General features: G+C 54.6%; 1 long non-coding RNA gene across 1 annotated transcript; it reads left to right on the top strand.

The window, feature by feature from the left end:
• The first annotated feature begins 409 nt into the window (after nt 1–409).
• On the top strand, nt 410–5,305 carry LOC127547285 (uncharacterized). The gene is made up of 2 exons (XR_007950148.1): nt 410–2,544; nt 2,924–5,305. It is a non-coding gene; the product is annotated as an uncharacterized LOC127547285 (long non-coding RNA).
• Nucleotides 5,306–5,919: the final 614 nt, after the last annotated feature.

Raw genomic sequence — 5,919 nt, 5'->3', positions numbered from 1 at the left:
TTACCCAGGCAGCCTGGGGGCCAGACCGGTGGCCAGGGCCCGTGGGGCCAGATTAGGGCTGAATCTTCCCCAAACAAGTTTACTCTTTGGGTTGGGCTCCCCATGAGTCAGGGGAGAGATACCCCCACATCTGATGCCCCTAAAGCTTCCCCATCCAGAGATAGCTGGATAGAACCTGGGAGAGGCCAGTGCCCAAGCTCCTCTGGGAGGAAAAGGCTCCTCCTCCTCCTCTTCCTCCCCTCCTCTTCTTCCTCCTCCTCCTCCTCCCCCTCCTCCTCTTCCTCCTCCTCTTTCTCCTCCTCCTCTTCCTCTTCCTCCTCTTCCCCTCCTCCTCTTCCCCCTCTCCTCCTCCTCCTCTCCTCTTCTTCCTCCTCCCCTTCTCCTCCTCCCCCTCTTCCTCTTGCTCGTCCTCCCCTCCTCCTCCTCCTCCCCCTTCTCCTCTCCTCCTCCTCTCTTCCTCTTCTTCCTCCTCCTCTTCTCCCCCTTTCCCCCCCCCTCATTTCCCTTCTCCCTCTTCTGTTCTTTGCTCCTCCCTCCAGAATCTGTTCCCTTGAGAGGAAGTGTGAGGAGGAGGATTCTGGTACACCAGATCTTTGTTCCAAGTACATATTATCATAAAATGTTGGAGATTGTTGGGGCCGGCCCCTCATTGCACAGATGGGGAAACAGAGTCGGGGGGGCGTGACATGGGCCAGCACCCAGGTGAGACCCTTGGCCAGGGGCTGCAAGCCGGGCCCTGCAGACTGGCCCAGCATTGCACCCAGCCGGCTCAGGAGGGCCTGGACAAGACCCTTTGGCGGATTCGGAACCAGAGTCGGCTCCTGGATGGCTGCCCCGTCTCAGACTGCCTCCCCCACCCCCGCTCCCGTTCCCTCCCCCTTTGGTGCTGGCTGGATCCTGGCCCCTTCTCTTCCCTTCCTCTCTCTGACAGAGCCGGGATGCATCCAGACTCTCCTGCTCGCTCCCCCTACCTGATGGCCAATGACCAGGCCAGGATCTCTCGGACACCTGGACGGTAGGAGATGGCGGCCCTCCGGGCCCTCCCACGGGCCCACCTCCCTTCCTGCGTGGGCGCTGGAGGCAGGGACTCTGACTTTTCTCCCTGCATCTCTAGGGCCTGCGCCCAGGAGGAAGTTAATAAATGCTTTCCATATGATTTTGCTGCCATTCCTTGAAGAGTAACTAAGGCCACTGGCCAAGCCAAAGGGCAAAGGGGCCAAGATGGCCCTTCTGAGGAGGAAATTCTAGGACCCTGCAGCTTGCAGAGGCAAGTAAAACAAATCCCTCCCCGGCTGTGCCCAAACTGTGTCTCGTGCTGCCTGTTCCGCTCCTCTGCCTTCTCTGGGCCGGGGCCGGGCGGCTGCTTCATCGGGGCCTCGGATCTGGCCCTGGGTCTTTGGGAAGATGAGCAGAGAGCTCGCGGCTTCCGAAGGTGTTTGTCTCCATAGTGTTGGAACGAGTCTCCCGGGTCTGCTCCCACAGGTCCTCCCAGATTCCTCTGAAGTCCCTTCCCAGAACCAGAGCGAGCCCGGGGCCCGTTCCCAGACCACGCCTCGTTCAGCCCCTCCCCAGCGGGTGGGCAGCCCCCTCGGGAGCCGCTAGGGGCATTTTTGTGCTTCTCTCCCGGGCCCTGCTGGGTCAGTGCCCCGTGCGTGCCTTGGGCTCCAACTGGCCTCGCAGTCGCCAGGGCTCGTGTGTTCCGGATTCTCAGCCACGTGGCCCTTTACAGAGATATTCCTGCCAAACACGGGGTTTGGTTCAGGAAGAGCCCCCCAGTGTTTCTCGAGTGCACGTCCTCGTCTCCCCCCTCAGTTCGGAGCCTTTGCTCCTCCTCCATCCGCACCCGACCCCTGCCCAAGATCCCGGGACAGCCCCACGCTGTGGGCATCGTACGGGCAGCGGGCACGGACGGGAGGATGCGGCGTGCTCACGGGTCAGCGCGATCCTCAGCCGAGGGGGATGGGCCCAAGATGGAGATGAAGGCCCTGGGATGGAGTGGGGAAGGGGCGACAGTCATGGAGGGAAGGTTTCCACTAGTGCACAGAGGGGTGCAGGCTTTCTCATACGTCCGATAGAAAACCCGGTGCCCTCTCGGTGGGGACCCCCGTCTGGTGTCTTCACTGGCACATCCCCGAGGGTCCAGCGCCTCCGTGTGGAAGGACGAAGGTGATTGCCGTAAAGGGCAGGACAGCCATTTGGCTGGTGAGACTGGCTGAGACTTGTCATTCAGGGCTCACACGCCGTAGCCCGGATCTCAGTCTCCAGAGCTCAGGCTCCGGAGACACGGGGTTTGGTGTGTTTCATGCTCTCCCCCGTCTCTCTCCCTTTGCCCCCCTTTCCATGTCCATGCTCCCCGGGAGCTTTCCTTGCAGACCGTCCAGCTGCTGGGGCCCGTTCAGAATGACCCTGCTTCTCCCTGCACGTGTCCCGGAGCAAACAGATGCAAATGTGCCCCAGATTCTGCAGTTCCCTCCTCCGCGAACCCTGGGTGCTGGCCTTCTGTTCCCACCCCCCAGGAGGAGAGGAGAGCTAAACATGGCTTACGTAAGAGCCGAAGCTGCTCCCGGGGGGTGCTGGGAGTCTGGGCCAAGGGCCCCGCGCAGCTTGTGCTGTTCTCCCAGCAAATAACAAAAGGTCTTTGCTCGGAGACCTGAGCTCGGCCGCCCCGTGAGACAGAGCCGCGTGGCGTCTCTCGGGTCTGCAGGAAGCCCGGCCACGGCTGGGGGGCCTGGGTGCTGACTGAGGGGGCTCTGGCGGGCGGGACTGCAGCGACCCCCGCTGACCCTCTTGCCTTGGAAAAGGCACACGCACCCCGTAACCCGTGACATTAGCACCTCCTGGGTGGGAGCCCCTTCTTTGCAGGAGGGATCTCCCTTCTTCTCCAAAAGAGCCTTTCTTACTTGAGCCTCCTTTGTTCCAGCAGGGCCAGAACGGGGGCCGGCGCGCCTGGTCTCCCTCCTGCCAGCTTTCCCCTTTCGTGTCACCAAGCTGAGTCCAGAGCCGCCCACAGCAAGCCGGGCGTCACCTAGCCCCAAGGGGGAAGAAGAGTCCAAAAGCCCGTGTGAGCTGTTTAGGAAGGGTCTTCTCAGGGACCCCCTCCTAGCCTCCTCCGCTGTGGGGACACAGGGGTCTCTCTGCAGCCCCAGTACAGGGCGGCCCCCAGCTCTGACAACAAAGGATCTGGACTCAGGTCACCTTCCATGGCTTACTACTTTAATGATCTTGGATTGAACGAACTTAATAACTTCTCTGTGCCTCAGTTTCCTTCTCTGTCAAATAGGAACAGTCAATTTAAAGGGAAAGTAACGCCTCTATGTAGATTGAAACAGCATTTGGATTTGTCTCAAGCGAGAGAGCCTGGGAAAGTGGCTGTGGACTCTCTGGCCTGGGCTTTTCAATGTGATACGGGTAACCTCCACAGAGCCTTTCGGGAGGAAGAACACGCCGTGTTCTGTCATGAGACGTTGGCCCAGGACTGGATCTGTCTGAAGTGACGAGGCTGCCCTAGAAACCTGCTGTTTTCAGTTGTGGACATCAAATAAGTGGCTCTCAGGGTAAAAGAAGCCTCTTTGGATGAACCTGCCCCATTTCTAAACTTTAAAATGGACCTTGAAAAGCAAGTAAAAGATAAAAAGCAGACAGCAAACGCCTAAGTACAAATGGTTCCCCTTGTTACCGAACTGGAGCTGGGACCCGAGCGCCGAGTGTGGTGCAGTATTCCACCTGTTTCCCCACAGATTGTTTTTGCTACTTCTGACTCCGAGAAGATAAAGCAAGAAGGAAAATAGACACATTTGCCCCTTTCCCCCATCATCCAGGCTTGTACTTTTCCTTCTGCCATCTAGTCCCCGGGAATAAAAAGGACCAGTCCACAAAGCACAAAGCAAAGAGTGTCTCCTTCCAAAGAAATGCATCCAGCAGCACGGTGACCCAGGGAGAGCTGGGATTCGTGCCTGCACGGGGCACTTTGAAGGGAACAAACACAAGGGGGAAGGGGGAAGGGAGAAAGTATTTATTTAATGCCTACTGTGAGCCAGGCACTGTACTAAGCGCTTTATGTATATTATTCCGTTTGAGAGTCTCCAGTGGTCCACGCTCCTACACTGCCTCCAAGGAAGAACCCTCGTGGTTTGAGACCCAATGAAATCTGGCAAATGGATGGGACCCATTATAAATCTTTCGGTCGTCTGTCTTTTATCCATGCTGTGGTAGACACCTTTTCAGGATTCACTTTTGCCATACCAGCAGCAAATGAGACAGCCCGAGGGGTCACTGAATTCCTCACGCAAGCATTACCAATTATGGGTGTGCCACAAGCAATAAAAACAGATAATGGACCTGCATATACCTCCAAACATTTTGCACACTTTTGTGCACAGTATCAGATTTTACACACCACTGGCATACCCTTTAATCCTCAAGGACAGGCAATAGTAGAGAGGAGAAACAGAGACATTAAGACGCTGTTCCAAAAACAAAAGAAAGGGGGAGCCACAGGTAACCCTAGAGAACTACTAAATCTAGCACTTTATACTATTAACTTCTTGATTTTTGGCAAAGATGCACTGGCTCCGGCAGACAGGTTTTATAACCCACTGGAAGGGCAATGTCCAGTGCGAGCAGCTCCACTATCTTTAGATAATCGCCAGGTGATGTGGAGAGACCCAGAAAGTGGTGAATGGAAGGGACCAGATAGGTTAACTGGGGGAGAGGGTTTGCTTGTATCTCTACAGGTGGAGAAGGAATCAGATGGGTGCCAACGAGCCGTATTCGCCTTGTCCATCGCAGAGAGATGGAGCAGACCCTTGAAATGAAGGAGAAGACCCAAGAAACATCGGGTGGTTCTGTTGCTGATTGTGCTCACCATTGAAAGAGTGTGGCAGTTATGGCGTTTGACTCATGGACATAGAAAATCATTGGACTTCAAAACCCTCAGAAATCATTGGATTCTCTGAGACATGATAAGATTGTTGTAGGACTTTAAATCCCTCAGGAATCATCGGATTCTTTGAGACATAAGACTTGAAAGCCCTCAGGAATCATTGGATTTTCTGAGAAATGATAAGACTATCACAGGACTTCAAATTCTGCTGGAATCATTGGATTCCCTAAGACAAAAAGACTTTTGCTGGACTTCAAAAACTTGGGGGGATCATTGGATTCCCTGATATGTGAAGCAATGGACAATAGACTGGTTTTGGACTATCTCTTGGCTGCTGAGGAGGTGTATGTGTGACTGCTGTTTACATACTCTCCTTCTAGGACTTCTGGCAATCTTTTACAATACAATGTTGATTTATAGTTTGGTATAGCGTACTTGGGTGTATAATTCATGTTTGTTATACCACATCAAGCCTGCACTGACTGTGGGGAGAGTCATCACTAATAGTCTCTGCGTTGTTGCTATGTGCTATGTGTTCCCATGCTGATGGGTTTGTGCATAATAAGACCCTTCAGCCCAGAAACCTGCTAGCAACCCCCACTTCCCTTTGGTGCTTTTCATCTCCCTTCCTGAGATGTCAGGGAGGGCGAGATTATCTCCTTTTTAGTGCTTTCACCTCCCTTCCTGAGAAGTCAGGGAGGGTGTGATCACCTCCCCTTGGGGGCTCTGACCTCCCTGAGGAGTCAGGGATGGCATGATCACCGGTGTTCTAAAACAAAAGAAAGTGGGAGATGTAATGGGCTGAGGCTTGAGTTGATGCACTGAGGTCCCAAGCACATGAGGCTAAATAGTAATTGGACCATACTCTATTAATATATAAGCTTGGAGAAAGAATGGCCCCCGCCCACTCTTTGTGCAAGTCTGTATAAGAAATGACGATTCTGGTGGGTGGAGGCAGGGGAGTGGAAAAGGAAGGGGAAGGAGAGACTGCTTGCTTTTGCCACTGCGACAACCTTTCAGCTCGGATCTCCCTCTGT

This window comes from Antechinus flavipes, chromosome 2 (assembly GCF_016432865.1).
Source record: "Antechinus flavipes isolate AdamAnt ecotype Samford, QLD, Australia chromosome 2, AdamAnt_v2, whole genome shotgun sequence".
NCBI classification, from domain to species: Eukaryota; Metazoa; Chordata; class Mammalia; order Dasyuromorphia; family Dasyuridae; genus Antechinus; species Antechinus flavipes.
Note: the sequence above shows the minus strand (reverse complement) of the source record. Positions and strands in the feature narration are given on the sequence as shown.